This window comes from Dreissena polymorpha, chromosome 8 (genome assembly GCF_020536995.1).
Source record: "Dreissena polymorpha isolate Duluth1 chromosome 8, UMN_Dpol_1.0, whole genome shotgun sequence".
Taxonomy (NCBI): Eukaryota; Metazoa; Mollusca; class Bivalvia; order Myida; family Dreissenidae; genus Dreissena; species Dreissena polymorpha.
This window is the reverse complement of record NC_068362.1, coordinates 102,846,872-102,858,760: the sequence shown is the minus strand read 5'-3', so window position 1 is coordinate 102,858,760 and position 11,889 is coordinate 102,846,872. Positions and strand designations below refer to the sequence as shown.

General features: G+C 35.4%; 1 long non-coding RNA gene across 1 annotated transcript; it reads right to left on the bottom strand.

Annotated features, from left to right (window-relative positions):
• Positions 1 to 477: 477 nt before the first annotated feature.
• LOC127841263 (uncharacterized) lies at positions 478 to 3,144 on the bottom strand. The gene is made up of 3 exons (XR_008030828.1): positions 3,084 to 3,144; positions 1,190 to 1,302; positions 478 to 775 (listed from the first exon to the last, which is right to left on the bottom strand). It is a non-coding gene; the product is annotated as an uncharacterized LOC127841263 (long non-coding RNA).
• Between the last annotated feature and the right edge of the window lie 8,745 nt (positions 3,145 to 11,889).

The window sequence follows — 11,889 nt, the reverse complement described above, 5'->3', positions numbered from 1 at the left end:
ATCAACGATACGGCTATGGACAAAAAATATGACTTTACGTCTATAGCCGTTATGGAATAAGCACGGCTATAGAAAAAAAAACTTCCCTGATGCCTAAATAGTATTTGCATTGATATATCGTTTTAATATTTATTTGATTTGCGTTTCTTTTTATAAAATGTATTACATGCATATAACGAAATGTTGTATTAAGTCTTGACATGTAATGCACATATAATGCTTTTGTTTTTTAATCATGAATTGTATTCATTATACAATTTTGCGAACATATTGCTTTATTTATTTCTAGATTCCTCATTATATATCACCACCATCATCATCATCACAAATTAAATAGACTTGGTTATTTACAGTTGTGTAACAAGAAAGACATGTTTGACTATAATATTTGTGACATTGATTTGTAATATCAATTATGCGTAGAGTTATTTTGGTTTGTTTTATTATGTTGTAAGCGACTAGAAAATAACATAAAAAGACAGAAGATACGGTTTATTGCAACTATACATATGTCTATTGTATTTAATACCCATATTTTTCCAATATCTCGATATATTCCATGAAAGGGCAGAAAGGGTCAATTAAACATGCTTTTTCAGCAAAACGGTGTATAACTACCCCTTTCAAAAAGTCTTTTTTTGGGCTCACGGCACATATGCCCGCACCCACTGGGACAGCATTACTGTACACCTGGGCAGTCATAATCGAAAGAGCAACTTTCCTTGCATACCTCATTTCTGTATCTAGGCAGCTTATGACATTTGCCTGGCTTTGTCTGAAAAAGACAGCAGTAACAATAAATGAGACACTATAATGTCTTATAAAGAATACGATTTACTTATAATGCTAGATAAATGCCACATTTTCAAATAATTTTGTGCTTTCAGAAATGCGCCGAAAGTGATAATATTAAATGGTATGAGCATTCGTAAATTAAAATCTATACTCTACCTCCATCAACACTATTTTGAACGAACAATGCCCCAAATCTCCGCCGCTTTGTTAAATATTTTTATATAATGGATGCATTTCATTTTATGTAAATAATGTTGTATGCACTGTAACTTAGGAACAATATAATTGATGCTGTGAATACTATGAACAATATAATTTAAACTTTGTAAAAATTGTTCATCGCTTGCGCAAAAACGACAATTGAAAAATGGTAGCACGCTTATTTAATACCTACGCAGGAAATTTCTGTACATCCTACAGACCCGTTGGAGCACCTGCAAGTATTGCATTCCTCCTTGAACTCTGCACCGTCTTCGTACGATCTTCCCTTGTAAGAGCATGGTTTATCTGTAGAAAAAAGTGCTCATTTCTTTAAAACGCTCTACTGGATAGATAATTTGGAATTAATCAATAGACACAACACAATTGAAGATAATACTACTAACGATCGATACCAAACACAGCACTTTAAATTCTGAGAGGAATATTGCTCTGTAGCACGTCGACATTGCAACCCTTAGTTGTATTGTTTTTGAATTTATTTGAATTCAGTGTCCTATAAGCTGTGTTCATCATACCTCGATAAATCGTCCTGATACACAGGTGCCTTATATATTTTGTTCAGATCAGTTGCATGTTTTATCAGTCTGTATTTTGGGTTACTTCATATCACTCAAAATCAACGTTAAAGTCATCATCTTCTGTAGAAATGAATCACATTCAACAAATATTAAAAAGAGCAACGGGGTGAATAAAAGAAATCTGTGTCACGAAACATGCTTTCCTTTCATTAAGCAATACAGAATAGTCTACAAATATATTTATTGCAACAAATATTTATTTTAGAAACTATTATGCATGTAAATGTTATGCCATTTAGAGCGGCTGCCTCAAATGAATAGTTTGGTATTGTTTTTATTTGTTGTGTTAACAATTATTATAACATGCCAGGCGGCAGCTTGAAACGCAAAATAAATATATTGCCAGGTAAATGCTGAATGCAGAGAAGTTTATTCAGCGAGGCCGACTAAACCTAAACCGCGAGCCTTGGTAAGTGGGTCATGTATTCGTGCCGAGCAAATACACATTATGTTAATTTATGCATGTAATGATCGCATGCTTTTGTCATCAGTTGGACAATTAACAAATGCCAATGACTGAAGACCACGACAAACAAACAATGACGTAATTAAACTGAGCGTATGTGCTGTTTTTAACACGGCGGGGATAACATTTAATTTATTACACGGGATGATATTTGATCAATGTATGCTTTATGAATAGATACAATAAGATATGCGTCAACAGTTTGAACAATTCTTTCCAAATAAAAACTATGTAAACAAGAATTTTATAAAATATAAATATAAAATATTTTGGAAACAGGCATTTTTGTCGATATTGGCGTGAAAAGGTGTATTGTTTGTGCGTTATTGAAGAAAAATACAAAAACTTATATAGCACAGTTATCCTTTCAGTGTATGTAGATTGTTGTGTGCATGCGTAATCCAACCAATACTGAGAAATTGTCTATTTGTTGATTTTTTTACGATTCCGTCAAAAATAATAGCTCAATAAAATTAACAAAATATCATTAAACTTTATTTCTGATGAAATTCGATGCATACTTGTTTTAGTTTTTATTCGAAACATGTGTGATAGCAGTGAATGCAAAAAATACAAAACTCTATTATGTACAAGTAAACGTGACTTTTTAATCAAAACCGAAAGATGTATTTATGATGTTTAAAGCCTCAACATAATTGATACAGAACAGCACATAAACAAAAGAATCTTGAACATTTGCACATAGACATTATTCAGTGCATGACAAACACGACATTATGTGTGCGGCGCAACAAACAAAATGATATTAAGGCCATTTTCTTGTAATAAAAACTAAAAATAGTTAAGCATGCAATGTCTTATTTGCGGGTAACTGGGTTATTGACTTATAAAACCCATGTCTGTACACGCAGCCGTCGCGATACCAACATGAAATACAATCGTCCATAATCCGTAACTTTGAATGAAAAGTGTTGCGCCATAATCGGTGACTATCAGTAAATAAAACACGCCTGACGCGTGCTTTTTCTTTTTCTTTTTGGCTACCTGCAATATTTACTTACTTTCAGAACCTGCAGAACATACCACAATCAAAGAACATGTCAGGAAGAATAGCAGCAGCAGATGCATCTACAAACAAGTTTAATGACAATACAGGCGTTGAAAATGAACAAGATGATGGCGATTATAATGATATATCACTGATTACGGTAAGTAAAGTTAAGCGAAGATAGATAGTATTATGTTTGCTTAATTCAACAAGACGTGTTCCACTATTTATCCGTTTTGATAGCATAATGTGCATCTTCCTGTTACGTTGACCGTTGGTTTAATATCTATCTTAGTTAAAATAGGCTTATTTAATGTTGAACATTGATATTAAAAGCATATATTTAAATTCTCGACAAGAAGCATGTTATTCGTAATGTTATTTGAACCCTTCACACATTTTCCCGATTAATACGATTGACAATATTGACGTAAAGATCTTAAATGTAAAATTGTAGAGAATTTGTTATAAAACGCTATGTGTTCCTATTTGTATTGATAAAACGTTTCAATGAGTGATTATAATCATAACTCTTACTTGATGTCATGTTTTAATTGTATTAAACCATAATATTTTTAAACGATTTCACATCTAGTAATTAATGCAAATTATAACAACTGCTTATATTATTATCTAAAACAAATCGAAACACATGCGAGGCAATATTAAGTCACATTTGTCTGACATTCTGGACATCGTCCAAAGATTTAAAAAGAAATTAGTACATTGTTTTTAGTGTGTTCGTGACTGTCTGCTGCGATAATGCAATATTTTATTGATAAATAAGTCATAATTCAATTCGTACACATTCCCAATACGTCTTCTCTATTTTAAACCAGTTTCAAATCCCTGTCCAAGCCAATTATTATCAGATAATTTAAACACATATCACAGATAAAACACATTATGCACATTATGTACAGTTATGTAAACCCTTTACCACTCAGATACGCACATTGATGCATATATAGTCCCTTAGAAATAAAATCATTTAAATAAGAGACGTTTATTGTAAATTTAAATTGCAAAGGCTTAATTTCCAACCCTGAGATACTGATGAGCAGCAGGCAAAACAAAACCTGAACAGACTTCGACTTACATAAAGAAATAAAACCAGAAGTTTCACAGGTAAACAAGTGTCAAAAATTTAAAATGCACTTGCAAGAACTTACCTTGCAGTTTCATCAGTGGAAACGCAAAGCAAAATCATTATACAGCATGGGCTACCGGTATTTATATAGTGTTTGCATTTTAGGAACGGGACTAAAGAGGAATGCTAAGCTTAATGGCGTTTGAACAAGAATTGCTAGTATTTGCGATAAACCCTTTACATGGGAATTACAGATAAACACTATTTTGCATCTAATATTGCATAAGATTTTCTGATGGCACATTATCAATCCTTGCGGGTATAATTATTGTTTGATCATTCAACTGAGTAATCGCTAAGGTAAGTCTCCATATGATCAAACAAAATGCATCTGTTTGAGCTATTAATGCCGAAAAGCACTTGCAAAAACGAGAGGAATTACCTCCAAAGCATTTCCCATGACGATACATATTAATAATCCGTCCACTTTAGCTTGTTCAAATAATCATAATATAATCTTTGCTGGTGATGCTGCAACTTCTGCTGCTTCTGCAACTTTTGTTTCTGATGCCAATTATACTTCTGTTTCTATTGGTAACACGACAACCGCTTCAAATACGTCAAATACTACTGATTCAGCTAATTAATTGATTGTTTTTTATTTATGTATTTACTTTATTATTGAATTATTTTTTTATATATTCTTTAAATTTATAATTTATTTATTTAGTTAGTTATTTATTTATTCATTTACTTATTGAGTTATTGAGTTTATTTATGTATTTATTTGTTTAATTAATTTAATAATTTATGAATTTATTACATAATTTTGTATTTATTATTTACTTATTTTTATTTTTCATTGTTTCATTTTGTCATTCATTTATTTCAAATCTTAATAGACTACATTTTGCATATTGAGAAACGTTTGAACAACAAAAAAACAACAAGAAACAAACAGCTCATAATGATACATAAATAAACCGTTGTTTAAAAGTTCTGCCTAAATATATTACCTTATCACACCTCTGGATAGCTTTTAATGATGCTTACAAACATGTTAATCTCCGATTCACTGCCATTGGTTTCGAGATCAACCTGGTTATCAATGTTTCACCATGTTTTTGCTCGGACGACACGACCCAAAACAAATGAAACATAAGTAACGACTCATCATGTTCGATGTTCATTTCGTTTATAACCTTCAGTCTGAGGATTCGATTATTTTACCTATCAAATTGTGTTCTATTTGTTTGCTAGATTGTGCCAACACATGTTTGACATACATAGTTGAAACCAGCATCTGTATGACCAATCTTCTCTTTCCGTAGAGTGTAACAAGGTAGCGAAACGTACTGTCTATTGTGCTCATCCAGGTAACGTGGTCAAAGCGAATGCCCATTAACCTTTCGAATAAACTACTTTGTTATTTTATCAAGTAGATGTATAAGGTATTTTTTCATTAAGAATGCTATGATGTCAAATATTTTGTAATGTAATCATATATTAAGAGTTTGTTCGTGCCCATGTATTTTCATCTAAACAATTATCCATAGTACGTATGCCCAATTGTTTTGAAATTTCAAATTCTATTTTGAGTAGGTGCTTGTATTTTGTTCTGTTATTTAGACAATAACACACGGCAGAGCTGGGCCGGACGTCTGTTATCGGCCCGCTGCCGACATAACGGTCCGAGGGCCTTTGGCCCGATGGCCATTATGCGGCTAGGGCCGATCATAGAGGTCCGTCCCAGCTCTGCCGTATGGCATCGTTTATATCACATATCCTACTATTGTGGACCTTTACTAAAATATATTACAGAACCAGCCTTCCGTACTTTTATTTTCATTCAATTGTACGAAATGTATGACGTATCTCATGTGACGTAATTTTTTACAAAACACACCAGTTTTAGCTAGACTCTGGATTTTAGGGACAACAATTGGAAGCTTCGATAGGAATAAAATTAATGCTCCGACAAGTCATTGGATTTCGTAAATCGTGCTTTTGGTGACAGTCATTAGCATTCGATACGCTTGTTTAAAAAGTGTGATTTAAAAGAAATAAAGATAAACTGATGGAATAACAAAAAACGAAATAGCGCATTGCTGTAATTTAATAATTATAAGCATCGGATTAAAGTTGCCATCGAGGTGAGTGTGTCTTTTATTGTACATTTTGCTGTTTGATTTATCCTGTTAAAGCTAAAATAGAGGAATCGATCTAGTGTACAGAGAAGTTTCAGTTTCAATTGATATTTGTATTATCCTAACTTTGTGCTACGCGTCATTATAATTATGTTCGATTCTTTCGTTGAGTTGTGGCTTAATTTTATTGATAACCGTCGGTTAAGACTGAATGTGGACGCCATTTTGTTCAGTTGAAGCCGCGTGATCCGATTCTTTTCTGATGTGAAAAATCGGCCCGGCTAAGCGGTCCGATATAATTTATATTGGCCCGCTTGATACAAATAACGGCCCGCTCGCGACGTCATTTTGTTACTATTTATAGTAACGGTATGTTATATTTCACATTAATTAAGAGTGCATTCCTGTCATAGTTTCTGAACTTCATATTCTATTCAGAGTGTGTTTCTTGTTGTGATTGTTTAACTTTATCTTTTATTAAACGTTGGGTAGAGTTATATGTATTAAAATTCATCTTTTCTCACGAGTTCGTTCGCTTAACAATTGTGTATTTGCATCTTATTTTAAGAGTAGGTTTTTGCTATTGTTTTGTAACTTTATCCTCTGTTAAGAATACGCTTGTTTTATTGTTTTATAATTTCACTTTTTATAATTAATGTGTTTTTGTCATAGGTTTGTATGTTCATCTTCTATTAAGAGTTTGCTCGTGTCATAGTGTTATAACCGTTTCTTCGTAGTAGTAATATGGTTATAGTAGTAGAAATAGTAATAAAACAGAAGTATTGATAGCATCATTATTAATAGTAGAAGAAACAACATATATTGCAGTGAGAACAACAACATATAGTTGATGAGTATTTGAGAAGCCAAAAGCAGAAAGGCGATTTACTTGTATGGTGCAGAGCATTTGCCAGGGGCGTAATACTGATTAAGGCTTCATGGCAGGATTATGGGACATGGACGCATTTCGTTTAATCATCAAACGATTCCACTAAGCGATTACTTAGCTTAATGGTTCGACACTTATTCGAAACACATTGATTGAGTGTGTGCATCAAGAAGCACTGAAGCTAAGATGCAGCATGCAGTTTTTCTTTAATTCCGCTGTTAAGCGGTTGTATATTGAATACAAGACTTTCCACATTTTGTTATACATTTATATTTATTTAATGGGCATTTACATGTAAATGCATTATATATTTTTTATATTATATAGCAATCAACGAGATTTATTTCTGATTCTGTCTGTGATATATACGGAATAGTTTTTGAGTATTATATATATTAGGGTGGTGTCGCTCTAGTTGATATGAGCCTAGGTCTGGGAAAACTGGGCTTTATGAATGTGAAGTGGCACTTTATTGGTGGAAAAGATGTGTGTATCTTATTATATGTTAACGTTATTTTTTACATCATAGGGAAAATTGTGATTAACGTAAAGTTGAGAAAAAAAATTAGTGCCGATCGGATGCAACATATTAGGTACATGTGAAAACTTTTACGAATGCCGTTTTTTTTTTATTAAATTACATTCAACAGCATAACTCAACCATGTCTGTGAAGACTTGACTGATTATAGAAGTAGTCAACATATTTGAGTGTGACATTAAGTAAGCAAACTGCTAAAAGCCAATTTAAGATCATGTAATCGCTACAACTAAACACATGTTAATTCAATAAGTTTGTTTATTAAAATACTTTATGCATTACTTGCGCTGTAAACAAAGCTGAAATTTTAACTTTTTTTATTTGTTCGCAAACTTTACAGTAAAATCCTACACATGAAGGTTTAGAGCTATAAGAGTTAAGTAGAAAAGGTAAAAAAATACTGCTCAACAGCTGGCTAAAGTTATAGGTTTCGGTCAATGAATTTCATAAAATCCCTGAACACAAATGTTGTTTTAACCAGAATTGTCTAAGCAGCAACAGGATCATAATTCTACCAAATTGCTGGCAAGAATTGTGGAATTTGAACAGTGACCTAAATAGTGACTTCGAACATACGTGTGAAGTATAAATTTAAAACTTGCAATGTAAACAATGATATGAAGATGTTGCACGTTTAAAAGTACAAAAAGGTGCATAGTTCTGTTACTTGATAGGTCAGAGCTAAAATTTCTCTCCTGATGAAGTGTTTGTAGTTCAATTGTTTGCTTAATTTTATAGGACATCTCGTTTTACTGCGGGGGCGTGGTCCCTTTTAAACAAAGTGGTATGATTTGAACAATTATTTACGTGAAAAACAAGCTGACAGTATAAACCAAATATTAATTAAATACAGTCAAACCTGACCTAGATGTCACCTGAGAACAGCGGTCACCTGCCTACAGCGGTTAGTATAGATTCCCCCGATGAAAATCATTATAGATAACATCTGTCACGAGATAGTCATTTAGAGTTGCTAAAAGTAAGCACTCAAATCAGTCTTCGTTGTTGCCCCTTACCTCTGATGTCAGCTCGATATACGGTACTAGTGCCAAATGTCGATGTCAGTGCTGGCTCAACATTCGCCCTAGCGCGATTTTCGGGACTAGTGCCGAATGTCGATGTCAGAGCTGGCTCTATATTCGTCCCAGTTCATTATTCGGAACTAGTGCCGAATGTCGATGTCAGTGCTGGCTGAACATTCGCCCCAGCTTGGTATTCGGGACTAGTGCAGAATGTCGATGTCAGAGCTGGCTCGACATTCGACTTAGCTTGATAGTCGGGACTAGTGCCGAATGTCGATGTCAGTGCTGGCTCGATATTCGTCTTAGATTGATATTCGGGACTACTGCCGAATGTCGATGTCAGAGCTGGCTCGGCATTCGCCCCAGCTCGATATTCGGGACAAGTGTCGAATGTCGATGTCAGAGGTGGCTTGATATTCACCCCAGCCCAATTTCGGGTCTATTGCCGAATGTCGTTGTCAGAGCTGGCACGACATTCGCGCCAGCTCGATATTCGGGACTAGTGCCGAATGTCGATGTCAGAGCTAGCTCGATATTCGTCCCAGCTCAATATTCGGAACTAGTGCCGAACGTCGATGTCAGTGCTGGCTCAACATTCGCCCCAGCTCGATATTCGGGACAAGTTTAGAATGTCGATGTCAGAGCTGACTCGACATTCGCCTAAGCTTGATATTCGGGACTAGAGCCGAAAAACGATATCAGAGCTGGCTCAACATTCGCCCCAGCTCGATATTCGGGACTAGTGCCGAATGTCGATGTCAGAGCTGGCTCACATTCGCGCCACCTCGGTATTCGGGACTAGTGTTGAATGTCGATGTCAAAGCTGGCTCAACATTCGCCCCAGCTCGATATTCGGGACTAGTGCCGAATGTCGATGTGAGAGTTGGTTCTACATTCGGGCCACCTCGGTATTCAGGACTAGTGTCGAATGTCGATGTCAAAGCTGGCTCGATATTCGCGCCAGCTCGATATTCGGGTCAAGTGTCGAATGTCGATATCAGAGCTGGCTAGATATACGTCCCAGCTCGATATTCGGGACTAGTGCAGAATGTCGATGTAAGAGCTGGCTTGACATTCGCTCCAGCTCGTTATTCGGGACTAGTGCCGAATGTCAATGTCAGAGTTGGGTCGATATTTGTCCAAGCTCGATAATCGGTACTAGTGCCGAATGTCGATATCAGAGCTGACTCGATATTCAGCCCAGCTTGATATTCGGGACTACTGCCGAATGTCGATGTCTGAGCTTGCTCGACATTCCCCACAGTTCTATATTCGGGACTAGTGCCGAATGTCGATGTCAGAGCTGGCTAGACATTCGCCCCAGCTTGATATTCGTGACTTGTCCCGAATGTCGATGTCAGAGGTGGCTCTAAATTCATCCCAGCTCGATATTCGAGACTAGTGCCGAATGTCGATTTGAGAGCTGGCTCGATAAAAGTCCCAGCGTGATATTCGGGACTAGAGTCAAATGTCGATGTCATGGCTTGCTCGATATTCGTCCCAGCTCGATATTCGGGACTAGTGCCGAATATCGATGTCAGAGTTGGCTTAACATTCTCCCCAGCTCGATATTCGTGACAAGTGCCGAATGTTGATGTCAGAGTTGGCTCGACATTTAACCCGGCTCGATATTCAGGACTAGTTTCGAATGTCGTGTTCAGATCTGGCTCGATATTGTCCCAGCTCGATATTCGGAACTTATGTCGAATGTCGATGACAGAGCTGGCCCTAAATTCGCACCAGCTCGATATTAGGACTAGTGCCGTATTTCAATGTCAGAGCTGGCTCGATATTCGCACCAGCTCGATTTTCGAGACTTGTGCCGAATATCGATGTCATAGCTTATTTTATTCGATATGTTTAGAAACATGTGTTTCCATGTGAAGTAGGCTATTGTCGTTCTATAGAGTCATAGACACAAATGCAATTGTAGTAATCGGAAACAAGCCCCTTTTCTCTGACATCCGAATGCGCTGCGTTCACTAGCGGCGCAGACTTTCATGCCGGATGCACATCACAATCTGGTCAACCAATGCGCTCCGAAATTTGGCAGCTTTCCATATACAGCATTTGAATGTGATATTATTATTACCATATCTACAGGAAATCGCGCATAAATACTGTTTTGTCATTTTCAGTTAAGTGGAAGTCATTTAACAAAGCACTTTACATTTATCAATAAAAATGAATTAATAAGTATCGTAGTCTATGGTTTAATGAACAATAATTATGAGGTTTGAAATAAACAAATTAGAGCTTTTTCTCACCATTTTGATAGTGTTAAGGGCTCTATATTTAAACATGAACAAATCAAACAATACATTATAAATTTTGGGACTGGATTTGGGAAACAAATTTTGCCATCGATGATATAGCAGAATAACGGGTATATACTCGTTCAAGAAAAGTATGTGTCATGATTTTTTATAGCTCTGCATCATATCTGATGTTTATTGTCCCATTTATAACATAACAACGACAGTTTGCTTGATTCTTATATTGCTTATTAATTTGTGTGCAATTCAAATAAGAACAATATTTTACACTGTTGTGTTCAGATTTGGACTATTTTTTTCATTTGTTTGTGGAAGTTTTACAACTTATACAAATATATTTTGGCCGAATAAAATAGGCAATACTTTCTTTGTCAGTTACAAAGCTTACACTATCAGCGGCAGTACTCAATCAAAGACAGTGAACTTGACCTTTGCATATCCATAATGAACTTTTGTTTGTTGTGAACATGATTTTGAAGTTCGTTTGTATACAGAAACATTGTTAGCGTTTACATAATTTGTGATTGAAGGTTATTATTGCTGTGTTTTTTTTACGAATCAGATTGTATCAGGCTACCTTGCATTCAGTTTTGTCTGCCCTATAACGCCGTTATATATTCGAAGTAAGGTGCGAATACATTTTGATGCGAACTACTTCGGTACCACAGGGTTTTAACGGGTTTAACCGAATGACATTTCACCTGCAGTAAGAAGGTTTGTCGTACGAATCACTCATCATGTTGACATATAAATAAAAGTGCGTTGATATTAATAATAATTTATTATATTATTAATTTGTAAATACATTTGATCAACCTGTAAATTTTACGTCATGACATAAATGTCAAATGATTGT